The sequence below is a fragment of the Megachile rotundata genome, chromosome 7 (assembly GCF_050947335.1).
Source record: "Megachile rotundata isolate GNS110a chromosome 7, iyMegRotu1, whole genome shotgun sequence".
Lineage (NCBI taxonomy): Eukaryota > Metazoa > Arthropoda > Insecta > Hymenoptera > Megachilidae > Megachile > Megachile rotundata.
Window position 1 is genome coordinate 2898391 of NC_134989.1, and position 19525 is coordinate 2917915.

A 19525-nucleotide genomic window follows, 5' to 3' on the forward strand; every position below is an offset into this window, starting at 1 on the left:
AAAGTTTTAAAATCGTGAATTTCCATTAATTTATCATTATACATACAAAATAATAGACATCACTGTTGTACTTGTATTACCTTTTAAATGTATTATATCAGCTAATAAAAGAATAAGTTACAAAATAAAAATTCCCCTTGCTAAAGAATTGCTGAAATTAAAGTAAAAATTATTAGATACGATGTCTACCTTTTCTATCAACACATTTAGAAAAAAAAACACTTCGCAGATAACTATTATCAATATCATTTAACTTAGAAATGAAGTCTCGTACAAGAAACTATTATCCCACATTGTACATTTATTTTTCTTACATAAATTCACCTTGTTCACGGAAGCAGGTGATATGTATTTTGTAAAAGGTGTTTTGTAAAAAACACGTTTTTGTCAAGGATTCTACTCTAAGTAAAAAATTTTTATACGTGAGAAATATAGAGAGAATCCTGAAATAAATTTATACTGAGTTTATAGGAAGAAGTAGCACATCCTTAACAGTACTTCATTGTCAATTCTATACAGCGAGTGTCGCTCTAAAAAATTGTGAAGAATCAATAAAGCGGAAACAGAAGTTGGCGGGATAAGAGGGGAAGTTGAATCACCCTTGGCACGCGCCGCCTTTCAAAACTGATTTCTCCTTTATTCAAATTTCTGATCACGTATTTCGACGCTCATTGGCATATTATAAAGCGACATTGATATCGTACACGGAGTGAGGATCATAACTATGCCTGGAAACGGAACTCTTCTCAGAATTATCGTACAACTGGACGTGAGCCCTTAACCGCATTTTTCAATGTCGTTGCAAAAAAGAAAGATACAAAATTCAGTTCATCTTTTCTTCATTCTTGTCTGAATTTTCGATTAGTTAAGTTCCTGGGGATTCCAACTAACAGTTACAAGCTAGCGCCATTTTTCTTAAGTCTGTACATTCCATACTTTTTTAGAACCTGCCAAAAATTTAATTAATTTGTAAAATAAATAAAAAAATGGGAGTCTCAATAATATGTGGTATTGCAGCAATGTAAAATGCATAATAAATATATTTTTCGTTTGAATTACATAGTGTGGTAGTAACTAAACGAAGATGTATACCAGTTTATTTAGTCGAATTATTTATATTTTTGTTTCATCAATATGTTGAACAATAATTTTAATCATCTTGTTTCTTTTCTCCTTTGACTTTCCGATTGGAACACAATGCTGTGCTTGTGTTTTTCATTGAAAAAAATAAAATCAGTCTTTACTATTTTTATTTACTATTTACTAATGATATTTATTTATTTGCAATATATTGATGTTTGCAAAATATATGCTTCTGAGTAATATAGTAAGGTGGGCTTTAGGATATTTGTGTTTACTTATCAGTATAACAAGGTAGAGTAAGGGTGTTACTTGATACATTCAAGTAACATCAATTGTTTTTCAAGTTTTCCTGAATAAAAATTAGTAATTATGATTCTCAAAGCGAATGAAACCTTTGATTTATTTGATTTCATTTATTTAATTATCTTGAAACTTGCTTCAGCGTAGTATAACAGTTTTTGCACTGTTTTTTCAGTTGTTACGTTCTTTAGAACATATACTTTTATACTCTGATAATTAGAGAATCTAGAACAGGCATTTTATTGGGGATTTAAGGCAATAACATTGTCGTATTTAGGCCAAATATTATTAACATAAGATAGTAATTACTATCTTTAAAAAAAAACTATAAAGTTGTGAATAAAAAATGACCCAAATTTTCCTATAAGAAAGCTAAAAATATTAGCATGTAGTAGATGTTCTCTTAACAACGCTATACTTAGAATTTCTTTTTTTTATTAATTATTAGTAATAGAAATTTAAACGAAATTTATGCGAAAATATATCTCGTGTAATCTTATTTTAACTGTATATACATACGAGGTGTGACACAAAAGTAACGAGACTAGGTCTGTAGCTTGAAAAAACAATGGAATTGGCAGCAATTGTTTTTTGTGGCATCATCCCACATACCTTCTCTATCCATGTTGCCAATTTCGATTGAATCGGTCATACCATTTGGAAGTATTGTGTTATTTAGTGAACACGTGCAACTGCATTCTGCCGGAAAAATGTCTAACGTAAAAGTCGAACAGCATATAAACATCAAGTGAAAATTTGTAAAATTTTTGTAAAATTTGTTGAAATCTTTTGTAACATGTGATGAGACTTGGATTTTTACCTATGACCCAGAATGTAAGCGCCAGTCAATGGAGTGGAAGTCTCCAGGATTCCCAAAACCCAAAAAAGCACGCATGTCAAAATCAAAATTCCACATTAATGAAATTGTAATGGTTGAGTGGTTTCCCAGTGGTCAGACTGTTAGCCAATACTATTACATTAAAGTCCTAAAAAGATTTAGTGAAAAAATTTGGAAAGAAAGGCCACAGTTATGAAGCGATGGATGGTCGTTGCACCTGGACAATGCATCCGCTCACACGGCACTGTCTGCCAAGTAGTTTCTGACCAGTAAAAATATTATTGTGATGGGGCATCCTCCTTATTCATCTGATTTGGCTCCATGAGACTTTTCTTTATTTCCTAAAGTTAAATTTTGCTTAATGGGAACCCATTTCACCTCAGTTAAAGAGGTTCAGGCAGAAACGGAGAATCTCCTAAAGGGACTTCCAAAAACCTCGTTCCAGAATTGTTAGCAGCAATGGCAGCACCAAATGCAAAAGTGTGCGAATGCTGAAGGGGACTACTTTGAAGGTGATAATGTCACGGAGAACTGATTCTGCAGGTACAATGATTTATTGGACTAGTCTCGTTACTTTTATGTCACACCTCGTATTAATATAATTAATATTATATTATATAATAATCTATATTATAATACTTATTCAAAATTCTAATGCTTTAATTTAATTATATTTAATTGAAACAAAATTTTATACTTTGAACTATAATCATAACTTGAATGAAATTTAGAGCGTTTCATATTTTTTTATGTGTTTAACTATTTCACTGAATTAAATTCTTAACGCCGCATTCCAATGACCCTTACCAAAAGTAATCTATTTAAGAGGTACCGAAACAGAAATACTTTTTTTGCATCTAAAAAGTGATATAGAAAACCATAAAAATGGAATAAAGAGTTCTGATTTTTTCTTGTAAAAGAAATGACATTATGTTGAAAAATTTTTCCTAGCATAAGCAGTGAAGAAGATATCAATAGTAACACAGCACACTATAAAGTCTGTAAAATCTACGAAATTATAAAATTTGAATTGCAGAAAATTGTGTGGAATTTCTTTGCAAACTTTGCTTTGAGGCATTCTTGCTTTACTCGTTTATTATAAGTACACTTCTTAAGGTTTCAATATAGACGTCACGTATGTATAAAATATATCACATCGAGATAACACGAAGTTGCACGCAAAGCATTTCATTTATCTACTACCCTCAATATTTCATGTAACCGCGGTGTACAAGAAAAATGTTTATTGGAAAACGTAAAAAATTGCTACCTTACTCCGTAACTCGAGAAGTCTATTAAAATACATCTCTGAGAAACGCGTTCGATGTCGAGTTTAAAAACAGTAATACTCTTCTACAGTTAAAACAAAAACAAAGGAAAAACTGAGAAATATGTTTGCACACTATGTAACATACGAGGTGTGACACAAAAGTAACGAGACTAGTCCAATAAATCATTGTACCTGCAGAATCAGTTCTCCGTGACATTATCACCTTCAAAGTAGTCCCCTTCAGCATTCACACACTTATGCATTCGGCGCTGCTATTGCTGGTAACAATTCTGGAACGAGGTTTTTGGAAGTCCTTTCGGACGATTCTCCGTTTTTGCCTGAACCTCTTCAACTGAGGTGAAATGGGTTCCCTTTAAGCAAAATTTAACTTTAGGAAATAAAAAAAGTCGCATGAAGCCAAATCAGGCGAATAAGGAGGATTCCCTATCACTATAATAATTTTGCTGGTCAGAAACTGCTTGACAGATAGTGCCGTGTGAGCGGGTGCTTTGTCCCGGAGCAACAGCCATCCATCGCTTCACAACTGTGGCCTTTTTTTCCTAATTTTTTCACGAAGTCTTTTTAGTATTTCAATGTAATAGTGTTAGTTAACAGTCTGACCACTGGGAAACCACTCAATCATTACAATTCCATTAAAGTCGAATTTTGATTTTGACATGCGTTCTTTTTTGGATTTTGGGGATCCTGAAGACTTCCATTGCATCGACTGGCGCTTACTTTGTGAGTCATAGGTAAAAATACATGTCTCATCACATGTTACAATAGATTTCAACAAATTTTACAAGAAACTTGATGTTTATTCGCTGTTCGGTTTTTACGTTAGACATTTTTCCGGCAGAATGCAGTTGCACGTGTTCACTAAATAACGCAATATTTCCAAATGGTATGACCGATTCAATCGAAATTGGCAACATGGATAGAGGAGGTATGTGGGATGATGCCACAAAAACAATTGCTGCTAATTCCATTGTTTTTTCAAGTTCCAGACCTAGTCTCGTTATTTTTGTGTCACACCTCGTATGTAGAAGAAGAAACATTGACCCATGTATTCAATGGATTATTATAATTAAAAGCTGTGCACAATTTCTTGAAACATAGTTAAAAAAATTCATTAAAATAAGAATATTTCATATATTTCATATATTCTATACATTTGATATATTTTATATATTTCACATACTTCAAAGGAGTCGCTTTTCACGAGTTACAATTTAAATTTAAAAGAATATGTAATATTTACAAAAGTATTTTCTAACCTCAACATATTTACTATACAAAACCGAAGATATTCACATCCAAACGTATTGACAAAGTTGTCTACAGTAGTAAAAACCTTCAAATATTAACAACTTTCAACCTAGTGGTAATAAAAATTGATAAACAAAAAACAAGATGGTAGAAAATAGAACGCGTGTACACTCTCAGTACAGAAGGAAAAGCAAACACAAATGTGGCGAGGTCTGGATCAACATCATTTGTCGGGATTACTGCGTTGAAATTGCTCTTCACCCGGCATTGTACAATCAGTTCGCGTGTCTGACGTACGTATACACTTCACATGACTCAATGATTATGAAACTACACGAAATCAAACAATTCAAAGGGATATCGTCCCATAAAAAGACTCCAAATAATTCTCTACAAATAACAGTACAGTAATTTCTGTAAATAAGTACATATTTTATAATTTGTAATATTATTAATACTGTAATACATTCTCCTCGTTAGATGTATACTTATTATTAAATTAAATATAAAATAACAAAATAATTGAAATATGTAAAACCAATAGCACAGATATTATATCATTATTTCTTATTTAAATATAAATTCCAATAATAAAAAACCTTATAACATCTTTTATTCAAAGCTAAAAAGTCTAAAATTCCATATTCTTATTTGTCTGGTAGAATTAATAAATCTATTGTCGTAAGATATACTTTTATTAAAGTGAAAATTAATAATATTGAAATGTAAACAACTTTTAATGTTCATTTTATATTTAGGTCTTAAATTGTAGTAAGATAAAATACTTTTTAAAAGTTTCTCTTTAATTCCACTTTTCAAAACTGTCACATAAAATACTAACAAGTAAAGTAGTACGAAGATAGAAAAGAAAAAAAGAGGAGAAAGGAAATAAGGACAAAGTGAAATATTATAAGTACTTTTTATAGTTATACAAAAGTGTATTTTGGTCATATAAATATCATTTGTAAAGTCACTTAGAAGTAGTATTTATAGAAGGACTGTTTTATGGAGTTGTTTATAAGCAAACTGTCACAAGGAATAAATAAAATAAATATCGACATAATTACTGAGAACAGATAATACCTGAGAATTTCTATCCTCATTAATTAATAAGCAAAACGATTATTTTTTTTAGAGTAAATATAGGTTTAAATTATACTTTAATTGAAAAAGAAAAGTAAAAGCATTGATTGCAAATAACTAGCGTCCAGAACTAATTAAGACCTTAAACAGCGAAGTAGTAAACAACGTTTAGATTTACAACTAAGAATAAATTATTTACAATATGCAACATAGTTTTTCATCATTCTGCAGCGGTGAAATTAATCAAAATGAACTACCGCGACCCTACGCTAAATTCTACTTTAATCTTCACTCTACTTACACTCTGTACGTTCAAAATGTTAATATTTGTACAATAAACTAAATATTACAGCACCAAAATATCACAGAAAGCAGCTTTTCAAAGTATAAACAAGTACTATCCTATAATACCGTTGATAGCATCCGAACGTTCTAAACGCGTTTACAACAAAGTAACCCTCCACCACAATTCACTTCAGCAGCGATTTGTCGCCTTTCCAGCGAACTAACAAACCCTCTGAAAATAATATACACTCCACTTCGTCGTGCCATTATTAAATTCAATCCCATCAAAAGCAAGGCTGGCTACGTCGTCCCGTTTCAAGCCATCATCAAACAATTCCACGAAGCGGCGACAGAAAGGGTGACAAGAAAGAAATACGGTAAGCGGGTACGTCTTCAAAAGCGGAGGGCCAGAAGCGCGGATAACTGTGATAAAGTCAACCTCATACGTTGGTATTACGCGGCTGCTCCATTTTCGTCTCTATCGGACAGCTTGACCCGCCTTCGTTCTCTGTCGCGTTGCTGCCACGATCCTCGTGGCTGTTTACAGAGCTTCGTACGGGCGTCACAGACACGAAGACACGTATTTCACAGGCAAACTTTGTCATGTCGTTTGCCACTATGTGCATAGGCTTCGGTTATTGCCACGCTTTCAACGTTTCTACGATTCTGTATTCTCTCTTCTGGGACAGGCGGTAACAGCGAACCGCTAGGAGAGACGAAAGGAAAGTGTCTGCACGCGTGTATACTCGTTAACATAGGTTACCCTTAGTTGATACTAGGGACAGTGAGCTACTACTTTTGAGTCACTCATGATCTGATCGCATTCGTTTCCATTCACAGCAATTTTTCACAGTGATTCGTGACTTTTTGGGAGACCACCAGAATCGCCGATTTCCAACAGAGTTGCCGATTTCCAAAAAAAGTTTCACGTCCTAAAAATCTATAATATGGTTACAATTTTTTTTCGGGAATCAACAGTTCTTATTAGAATTCTGACAGCTTCCTCAAGAATTATAAAAATTTGCCTTAATAATCAGAACGCCAAAATTAAGCAATAATAAAGTTTTGCCATTTTAAATTTGCAAAAAATGTGAAGTTAATCTTCTGCAACTTTAAATGCTATCTTCGTTGCTTTAAACGATGCAACTATTTATAAAACTATTAGAGAACTTTTGAACTTTTAAGACAGCTATCAGAATTCCAACTAATTTTTCAAATTTTTTAAAATGAGAGGCCAATTTCACACAGGTGTTACAGAGTGAAATTTTTGGAAAAATCCGAAGTTCTGATGATAGTTCCGTTTGCATTCCGAAAAAGCCTATCGAAAGTTATTAAGGTCCCAAGACACAAATCCAAAAACAAAAAGTTTCTGGACAGTATAATGGAAATCTAAGGTGTCAGCTCCGAGATTAGACACTTTTAGCTAACATTTAGCTAACATTTAGCTAAAACCAATGCTAAAATGTATTAGGATCTGTAGAACTGTTTAAGAACTATGTATAAGACATGATGATATATAACATTTTTTACAAGATGCGGTGCCACGCGAAGTTGGTACCTCATACTTTCAAGATGCTCTTTTTCTGCATATTTCACCGGAGCTATTTCTGAAACCTGTCAGGAAGTGTAGAACTATTGCGAGTGCAAATAGAACTGTTGCTAAAAGTTTTGTCTTTTAAAAATGAGGTGCTAACTTCATAGATGTATATTTAGATGTTTCAATGTCAGCAAAAATATATTGGAAGTCTTATTTGTAGTATGCTAAATTTTCGATACAATTCGTGGTGGTGAGAACACGATAAATTATTAAATTAATATATTATAAATTATTAAATTTTTGTATATAAAACACAATAGTACAGTCTTTCTTAAACGATTGGTATATTTATGGGACATTTAAAAATTAATTTTTACAAAAATCAATTTACATTAATATGACAAAATTTTTGTACATATTTCGTTGTTTGTACATTACGAATATGAGTATTGCAAGAATATTGGCCACAAGTCTTGGACGAAAACTTAAATTAATAAAAACAATGGTATTTAATTAAATACACTAAACTGAAATATAGAGTTAATAATGTAAATAAGAATGGAATATACAATAAAAGATTTAAAATATCATTTTTTTTCACTTATTTAAAGTTAATCTGAAGTATTCGTCAATAAAAGGAATTCCTCCTATTACGTACGATGCAAAGACTAAAACCAGAGCAGCTTTCACAGCGTTCCGCATGTGTGATACTCGGCAGCGAATAAGTTAACAGGAAGCGTCGGAGGTGTCTAATTGTCTAATTGTAAGTTTGATTTCCCTTAGACGATTTTCTGCGTATGATTTTCCTACAAATTTTGTATGCCAGACGTGATATACCTGTAGAACTCGTGCCAGAAGAAGCACGTACAAAAATTACGTTACCATATCAACAATTTATAGGTGGTACCATTGTGTAGAATTATAAATTATTCCAATCATTTTTAACTATTCACCTTGAGTATTCATTAAAAATGATAAAATGTATTGATGATATAAAGAATTTCGTATCCAATGTAAAAAATCATATCAATACATAATTATTGATATTAGTTTGCTTACAAGTGTATATCAAGTTATGAAATCATATAATGAAATTTTAGGTTAAAATATTGGTTGACATAGTATTAGTTACCGGTGATCGACCTACAAATTCGGTTAAAGAAAATGTTTAAAGTAAAGACAATTATCTTTCAGTGATATATCAAAACCAATATAGAGCAACGAATTGAAAAAGATCAAATTTTTAAGCTGATATACGTATTCGTAATAATACGCACGATAATCTGCCCGATCACATAACGGTGCTTGAACAACGTTGGATCAATTTCAACAGATTCTTGGAATTAACATTCTCGTGTATACATTTTACAAATCACATTACACTCACGATATGTCAATGTGTACACCCATTCATACGAACGTTTCAATATCGATCTACAGGTGTAGTGCTGCGCTGTTACGTGCGGGACAACTCCAAATTTTTAATTTGTCTTGACAAAATTGTACAGTAATTAATTCTCTATTAATTTCACTATCATGTTATCAATCTATAATTAGACATGACAAACGTTGATTTAACGGTGTGATGACCACAAATTTGATAAAAATTTTGACTGTTTTACAGTAATTTTAAGTTCCTTTTCATATCTAATAAGAAATTATTAATTGAATTTGAGCGAGTACCAGGGAATACAGTAGTTAATGAAACTGAACTAGTGCAATCTTGGAGTGCTAGAGTCTCTCTGTTAAGAAGTAATAACCACTCTTGTAAGATCTTGCATACATGAAAACAGCAATATACGAGGTCTATCCCAAAAGTATCCGACCTTCCTTCATATTTCCCTACTGGTGTTATCCTGCGTCATCGGGCTGGTGACATCCTTCGAAGTAGTCCCCCATTTGATTGTAGAATACGTTGGCAACGACCTTTCCACTTATGGAAACAGTCCTGGAACTCGTTTTTCGGAATAGCCTTTAGAGCGTTCGTCGTATTAGTTTCGATCGTTTCTTTATCGTTGAATCGGTGTCCCTTGAGTGGCATTTTCAATTTTGAAAACAACTAAAAATCGCAGGGAGCTACATCAGGACTGTACGGAGGCTGACGGAGCTGTATGACTTTGTGCTTAGTCAAATATTGCTGCACAAGATTCGATGCATGCGCTAGCGCGTTATCGTGATGAAGAAGCCAATCACCGCTTGACCAAAACTGAGGCCAAAACTAGTTTTCGGTATTCCAAGATCACATTCTAGTTCTCGCACAGTCAATCGACGATTTTCGTTGATCGCAAGTCGCACACGTTCGATATTATTAGGTATTGTTGTCGTGAAAAGCCGCTCAGAGCGTGGGTTACTATCAACAGATGTGCGGCCATCTTTGAACCGCTTATACCACTCTTTGATTTGTGTGTTGCTCATACACTCGTCCTTAAATATCGACGGTTTCCGCATAACTCTTTTCGAGTTTTAAGCAAAATTTGATGCAAATTCGTTGCTCCGATCTTTCCCTCATTTTTCACAATAGCAAAATGCGACAAACGTAAAAAAAGTTTCGCAAACAAATGCACGTTGCACGTGAACTAAGGCGTCCCGACGAAAACTGCGATATCATGGGAGTTTGTAAAGCTTTGCAGTTGATACTCATACCCGGCAAATGACGCTAAAATTGCCAGGAGCGAAGAAATTGAAGAAGGTCGCATACTTTTGGGACAGACCTCGTATGTAGTTATAACTACACCATTTAATTCTATTCGAATATATTTACGTATAATTTATAAAGACTATTTAAACTTTGATCGAAGCAAGACCCAGTCATTAGCTTCAAACTAGTATGGTCTCCGCGTAGGGTTCTGTGAGAGTCAAACCCTTACGTTTACATTTTGTCTATTGAAGCTTCACATAAACCTAAGCCTAACCTGAATTCTAATCATATACATGTATCATACGGGTGGATTCGAACACCTCAGATCCTCACTGATGCATGAGTTCCTTTGGAGATAAGCTTTCCATTAATGTACCACACCTCCTTGGCAGACGTTGCTTTAAATATTAACCCCTTAACCTACGATTTACGCTCGAGAATTTTGGGCCGGAAACGTAATGTTTATGTTTGACTCGTTCATTTTATACGGGCTATGCCCGTAATATTTACTTCTGGCCCAACCATCGTACGCGGGCTATGCCCGTCATTGTAGGTTAAGGGGTTAAGTATTTGTCTAACGCATCTATCCCCGATTTACAGGATCTTATTTACACGATTTTTAAAATAACGTATTTAAAAAACAAATTTTTTGTTTCTTAAATGGCTTTTCTTAAAAAATCTAGGTTTACAAATTTATTTTGTAATAATATTCCAATGTTAAATAAAAACGTTTCAAAACTACAGTATGTCAAAAAGAAAATTAGATACTTCTTTTTGGAAAACAGAATTCAATAGTCGGTAGCGGCTCAAAATATTTAATTAAAAAGTATGAATAGTAGGATACTACTTATTTAAAAGAGTGAACAAACTGATAAGATCACAATATAAAAAAAAAAATATTTTCTTGATTAAGTAAGCTTCTCCCAATATATATATACCGACCAAAATCTGTATGACTTCTTCATTTTTTGTACAAAGAAAGATAACATTTTACTATAACAATCTTACACGATGTCCCAACAAAATTAAATGTTTTCATCGTCTTTACTTAATTATATTATTGGATATAATGGTAATTATAGTAGAATAAATTGATTATGTTAATTTAACAAATATAATCTTGATGATTGAATATTTCATTAGTTTGATAGTGAGTGCAAGATTTATTTCACCTTTTTAGCACTTTTAGCTTTACGTTTAATCCTCTAACTCTAAAGAAAGATTTCTATGCAGTTAAAGCACCTTAGGACCAAAATCATTTGTATGATTTTTTAACACGTTGAGCGCCACGCGTATTTCTAAGACAATCCCGTTCAGGCCACCGAATTTCGGAAAAAATTAGCAGTCCATCTTACAAGTTGTGACAAAGAAAACATTCCACCGAGCAGAACCAAATTAAGTAAATTTTAAATAAATTTTCTGTAATTCCGTAAAATAGTGTAAATTTTATAGTTCTCATGTTACACGCTGTCAGCCACCAATGGGTGACGCAGCCTAAACGGAAAGTCTAGTGTCAGCCACCGATGGCTGACGCGGCCTAAACGGAAAGTCTAGTGTCAGCCACCGATGGCTGACGTGGCGCTCAACGTGTTAATATAATTTCACAGCAACGTAATGACTTTGATGATTCGAAATTACATTGTGTAACAAATGGATTATCCTTGGAAAATGACAAGTTCAATATGTAGTCATCTTGGCATTTTACTCCGTATAGATGACCTAAATAAATAATATTAAAATAGCAACTGTACATAAATAATAATTCTATGATATTCAATCTTGCATTCCTATAAATGTCAAAACTTACTTCTCATGCAATTCTTATCTTTATTGGAGTTTCTCTTCGATAATATATGATGTGTAAATGTCACAAATTACTCTTGTGAAACCCCTATTTCGTTACAACTTTCTATTATTTCAGTTAGCTTTATTATCCTGGATTTCAATACCGACTAATATGCAAAGATGGCGTAACAATATAAAAAAGAAACAAAAAATAATTCATGAATCATCTAACTTGCATCTTTCCTACCTATAAAATTTTTTAATATCTTTTAGTTAATACAATGCGCTATGCAAATATACTAACCTCCTTTGTTTTTATTAATATAAATTTTTAACTGAAAATTATGGCCAGTATTCTTTAAATACTCATTTATAGTGTCTAAATAACAAATTATATAAACAGAATTAAACATATTAAAGTAAATACTCAGCTAATTTGCAAAAAACTAATTTTCAAGCAATGCATAGATATACCAATAGTATAAGAAAAACTGTTTTATTACGTTTTATGTACAAAAATACATATTCTTACCATCACGAGTTACATCAAAAATTCGATTTGGCACACTAGCGGCAAGATGTTTTGTTGTACTTTCTTCTACATCATTCCATGCGTCAACAATCCATGTAATGCGCCAGCTATTACATGTTTTAATTCATCTACATTTAAATATGTACGATTATCTTATATTATTTTATATTAAAAAATTATTCGTGTGAATATTACCCATAAATTTTCTATGAGATTAACGTCAGGGAAACGTGTAGGCCAATCTAATAACGGAATGTTATTTTCGGCAAACCGTTTTAATGTGCAGATTTATGAACCGATTCATTATCCGACATGAAAATTAAATTTTCGTTGTGATGTTCTGTCCAATAAAGCTTTAAATAACTTTCTTATGTACACAAATAATTAGTACTATTCATTTCGTGAGAAATGTCACGGTGCTTCTTTCGTGAACCAAGAAATGTGCGCCAAAAAATGTTTCACATCTTTTGAATATCGTACCAATAAAAAATTGAAACCATCTGGACCATCAAAATTGAACTTTTTCTCTTCAGTGAATGTAAATTGGCAAAGCAAATTGTTACAAACTGCGAAAAACTACAAAAACAAATTGTAACTACAAACCATTCATTTCTTATAAAATAAATATTTTCCTAAAATCTGGTAAACGGATATTCGTATTTACTTTAGTGGATAAAAGTCTCACTGATTTATTTCTGTTTTTAATCGCGATACCGATAAGATTTTCGCTGCAACAATATGCGGAAATGCTACAATTGTTTTGTGAATTATATTTTTTAAAACGTTTAATTTGCAGTCATCTAACAGGTGAACCAATAATATTGTCAAATTAGAAATTAATTGTAGAATTTTACATTTATCTCGAGGAGACACATTTGATGAACACCCAAAACGCTCTTCTCACCATGATTACATCTTTTGCTAACATAATCGGCAATAGCATTATTTGAACGAACTATTTGTTTTGTACTATAACCGTAACCTTTGCCTTCAATGTGAAAAGCATCGATCATGCCTCTCTCTCTCTCTCTCTAAAACTTCTCTGAGAAAGAAATACTTGTTTGCTTATGAAGCCCGTGTGACATCAGCATAACGAAAACATACAAGATTGGTGTATTTACGAAATGCCTGGAAGTCAGGTTTTATATAACACAGTTTAATATTCATGTTAATATATCACAATTTTTTCACAGAATTTATTATTTACGCACTACGAATTAATATTTAAGGAATACTGTCCACCAAAAGTATTCCTTTAGGAATATTGTAATTTTCTATCAAAAGCTCAGATCATCGAAAATATAAGAGTACAATTTCAAACACGAAAAACTGACAATACAAGTTAGATACCAGGGGGGGGGACTTCAAAATTATACGGACCTTTCGGCTCTTTCCAGAGCCAAGTTGAAAGGATCGACACAGTACCATCAAGGAATAATCAAATTTCCGCAGGAATAACCGCAATACTACCAGTTGGAATTTAGAGTAAACATCAGAATGCTTCGAAACCGCTACGATCCCATGATCGCTCTGGTCTCTCGCGATCTCTGACCAAATGCAAGGACAAATCCTTGGCATTCAAGACTCGAGAACTCTGGATCTAGCAGATAGCTCTTGTCGTACGAGGTTCGTGGGTTGTGCTATGCGAACGGTGGTAGCATCGTATAACAGGATACCTGCTGGCAATTTCAGAGGATCCTAGAACGGAAGGTCGGATTGCCGAGATTGTAAACACGCCTAGTAACTCGTGCGTGAGAATGAAGAACCATATGAGCGAATCGTGTACATACGAATAACGCGTGAAACTTGAGTGTTTCTCCATGATGGTGATGCAGACTCCGGTTAGGTGTAGAGTGTTATACGAGTTCTATTCCCCAAAGCCAAATGTTTCCATTAAATGTAGGATAAATTAGAAAACTATGATTATAGTTTCATTAGGGGGCTATAGTTTCACTGGCTAATATATCTAAAGCAAAACGTCGAATATGAAATTAACAAACTTACCTATTTTTTCTACATATGGTTTGATAACATTAAACAGAAAATGACTATTTAATTGACCAACTTCTCAATTGAAAAGGAAGTATCGTTAACTATCATTTCCTGAATGTCTAGGAAATAGTTGGAGTTGCTTATCATTGATTTTGACCAATTCGCCATTAATTTTTTTCATTTTTCCCTCGATTCTTCTTCATGGCACACAATGTGCAATGGTAGTAGAGTAAACTGATACATTATCGCTTTTGAGAGCATTCATATCTTTCTTCGATGTATTCAATTTTTTGTGAATAACTTTCAATTTTCTTGAAGATTTTCAAATGCACTGGTTAAGCATCAAATAAGAAAATAAACCATATTAAGTTATACAAAGACTGCCTTCAAAATATTCGAAAAAATATTATACAAATCATTATATTATCTATTTCTGTTTGAAAGCCCAGGTAAAACGGCCACACCTATTCGAATGATTGATGACCTTAAGGGCCTTACGATTATAAAACATTATAAGCAATAAATTCTCTAAAATAAATCTAGAAAAGCAGAAACATTCAACACAAATAATATAAACAAGGTGTCAAGAATTCAATTTTTTACAGTTATTTACTATGTGTCATATAAGTGATTGTACAAGCGGAAATGAGGTTATTCAGGATTTTATTTCTGAAAAAATCGATTTTTTCGAAGACTTGTAAAATATATTGTAATAAGTTGCGTCAGAGATTAATGCAACAAAGTTCAACATTCCATTTATTTCATCAAATGACAGTATTTCTTCCCGTCTTGTACAGAGAAACATGCTTCGTGTAAGAAATACATTTTCATTCTTTGTAATTATAATCAAAGACTTTGTAAGACTTTGTAATTATAATTATAATCTATTTAAATTGAGTAGTGTCTAATACTTCATTTTGCAATACACACAAAAAACAGGTTCATTATATAAATGATTTCACTTGAAGGACTGCAATTCAATGAATAATATTTGAAGATTTCTAAATTGTGGACAACTCGAATGCTATAGTTGATACAAATAATTCTCGATAGTTTCCTATGTATACGTAATAATTGTAAATTATACATTGAACTTGGTGTTTCATAATACTTACAACTTTATCAAGAAATCCGGTATGGTCTAGTGGCTAGGATACCTGGCTCTCACCCAGGAGGCTCGGGTTCGATTCCCGGTACCGGAAATTATTTTTGGACAAAAATGCAAAATAATTTTAAAAACTTCGCAAACTATGGACAATAGTAATTAAATAACATTTTACATTGGTTGTTTACATTTTTACAAAAAACTAAAAACTTGATAACATATTAATATGTCATACATATATTTGTGAAAACCTTCACTACAATATAATTTTGGTGAAAGTTAGATATGGAAATAAAATTTCTTAATAATATAAAAAATTATCTTGTAATATATATTTATAATTCTGAAAAGTAATTTGCTAGTTAATGAAATTTCACAAAATGTTCGGAATTATAATAGAAATTGTTCAGCGTAATGTATACCCATCGAAAATCTAATCTTTTTATTACTTACGTTAATCGTTTAAAATAAAATTTTTTTAACTAAAGTTGAAAATAATCGATATTGACACATCAATCAAAATCATTCACAGATTTATTAACTTGTAAAATAACTGTACATATTAAAACAGATATTCACAAATTTTCAAATAACATTGTGTTGATCATTTAAATAGAAAAAATGGCCTTTAAGAAAGCATAATAACAAAAAAATGAATCTGCTTAATTTATGATGCCCTTGATTATTCTCCCACAACTTTATTTGTCCCATTACTGATATTTTATAAGTAATATTACTTATGCAATTATAAATGCCTTTATCGTATAATTCGGTACTATTAAATGAGTTATTGCATCTCAAATGATGTTGAAACATAAATGCGTATCAGAAACTATTTATTTACTATAAATAATGACTGGTTTCATATTAAAAATACTAATGACAAGGTTTCAGCAGTTATTCTTACAAACTTTTAAAGTTTTGCAAACTTTAAATTATACTTTAAAGTGCTATGTTTGTACTATGTGATCATCTCAGAATTTTTATATTTCGAAATCCTCTTTCCAGTTCTGTGCTATAAAAATAATCTATCAAACATAAATGAATGAAAAGTATTGCAACATAATGCAATTTTTTAATTTTAAGTAAATCATGCAACAAAGAGTTAATATGTCAAGCAATAATAATGAAAGTGGTGCAAATTCTTTTTCTTTTATATATAATTTCTAATATTTTTAAGTTTCTTGTATAAAAAATGTAATACATCAAATTTTCTTAAAAAATACTACCACCTTTATTATAAACGGGTCAGGTAAGAAATTGTTATCATTATTAAAATAAATATTATATCTTTACTGAATATTCTGTTGCATTTTCACTGTAAAACTTTTGCATTTACAACAAACGTCATACAGATAAGTATGCATAATATCATATCTTTTTAATATATTACATCAGTCCATTAAAAGATACATCGATTCTCTATAAAAGTCTCATAGCCCGAAAATGTCAGGTTCTGTAACACGACCCAAAATAAAATTAGCAATTCATTCGCCACCCTGAACAGACGAAAATACATTCGCCCGAAATACACCTTAGTCATTCCCATCAATTCATAATCGTCGTAGCGTAAAATAGAATACGCTTCGATATCATGAGTCGGGATAAGAAAGCAGAATTTGAAAGTAGACGTTTCTTCGAGTAGAATGCATCAAGGGGTAACGATTGCAGTTTCAACGGTACCTTGACGGTCACGTTTTCTCCACGCCCAGTGATTATTGAATATTTAATGTCCGTTGCAAGACGTTTAACATCCTGATCCGACGGTGGAAACCGTAATCGACGTGATCATGCGATTTAACGTCGTTCTGAATAGAATTTGTCTTGACATTTAATACCATCGATCCATAGAGGGTTGCAGCTATCCACTTTCTTTTTCATTATATTAAATGTTCTTGTGCTCAAACGAGTCCCAGTAATGAACAATTTAATCAAAAATGTATTGATAGTGACATTTCTGATTATTTTAAATATTTAAACTAATCAAAATGTTTTAGCAAAATGTTTTAGTTTTACATAAATATAATAGTAAGTTTTTATAATTGAATTCTAATATTACACAAAAATATTATTGCACAATACTTGAAGATTTAACGTTTTTAAATTCAATTTATAATGACCCAAGCACGTCAGGAAATAATTTTGGTAAAGTTATAATTAATTAATGTTATATGTATAAATATAATTTGTAATGTATCAATATGTATTATTTAAGTCAAATTCAGTGTTGAAATTTCTATTTCTATTCGTATTAACGTTTCGCAATACGAGATATCGCAATACGATAGTCGTTCCGCTACTCTTAAGTTTTTAAATCACTATATCCCTATATCTTTATATCACAGTAACCTTATACATATTCCTACCTCACTCGATTTCTTTCCATGTTTTCTCCAATATGTAATAATTTTAGTATACCTAAGCGATTATAGTCAACACTCAACAGTAAGTGTAAATTATTGTTTCAGAAGGCTTATGAACATTTTTGGAACATTTCTTACGTACTTAGATTGTACTGTTATAATAAAATAAACAATTATTATTTCTATCTCGTTGCATTCCTAAATCTTTATTTCTCACATTTCTATATCTTTGCGGTTCAAGATCTCTAGAACTCTACATCTCTAGTTTCAGTAAAAAGAACTACTAAAACCTCATTGTTAATAATAGCCTCAATTGTTTTGCGGTTCATGAATAATCCTTTCTTTATTGTGGGAGAAGTTCATGTTAACGCTGTTTTCATAATGATGAAAGTTTGAAAATTACTTAGTACCTGTAGAATATCTACATCCATTAATTACTGGAGAGATAAAGTGCACAAATTTATAAGAACTTAAAAATACAATATGACTACATGTTATGATTAAGTTTCAGGACAGCACTGGAAGTTTTTTACTAGAATTTGATTTTCATTGCAAGGGATGAATGAATTACTACTTTATCGCCAATTATTATATATTATTCTTTTTTTAAATATATTAAGTGTTATAAAATTTAAAGTTTGTATAAATGCAAATGGCTAAAGTAGAACATGTGCATTTTGTTCGAATAATAATAAATTTTGAATTTCTTTCAGAATAATCTTCGTTTTAACTTTGTCTTGGAGCACCATTTATTAACCTTTTCGCATAATCTGATAGTATTCAATATATGTAGACATTAATTTTTAATTAATTAAATCTTGTCGTCCCAAAAATTTTTATTATACAATAAAATATTTTATGAGGATTGTCTTTCGCTAACTTTGTATAACTTGCAATATTCTCACAGATTTTTATATTCATTTACTGCGAAATTAAAAGTGGACCTAATCAAAATTGTAACTGAGGTTTCTTATTTCAAGTGACAGAATTTGGTAAGAAGCTTTTCTTAAAACGTGTATCAGTTTTTATCGAGACAATTAGTGTGTACACAGCTGAACTTTTTATCTTTGATTTATTATTTTACTTCGTTTTCAAATTAAAATTAAGCGTACATTATACACTGTTAGGTTTAATGTTAAAGTGACTAAAAATTGGTAATTTTTCATTGGTAAACGTTTTCCATTGGTAAAACTAAAATATTTCAAAAGGAGCTAAGAATTTATTCCTTATATGAACAGATTTTCATTATTTTGTCATAACTTAGAAAGCCAAAGTTCATCTGCCGTTCATTGTATTAAATTTCGTCTTGGGGCATCATTGTTTCTTTAATTTTTTTTATATAATTTGATAATATTTAAATAAACATAGACGAAATTTAATGATTTCAAATGTAAGAGTCCATTGATGCAAAAGTTACATATAACGACTAAAGTTACAGTATAAAC

The 19525-nt window shown here is 31.6% G+C and overlaps 1 protein-coding gene and 1 non-coding gene across 7 annotated transcripts in view; one reads left to right on the forward strand and one right to left on the reverse strand.

The window, feature by feature from the left end:
* LOC100878472 (uncharacterized) overlaps positions 1-19525 on the reverse strand; it is a 422291-nt gene that overhangs the window by 149326 nt on the left and 253440 nt on the right. The gene's annotated exons all lie outside the window — the stretch shown is intronic.
* On the forward strand, positions 15743-15814 carry TRNAE-CUC (transfer RNA glutamic acid (anticodon CUC)). Its single transcript has one exon. It is a non-coding gene; the product is annotated as a tRNA-Glu (tRNA).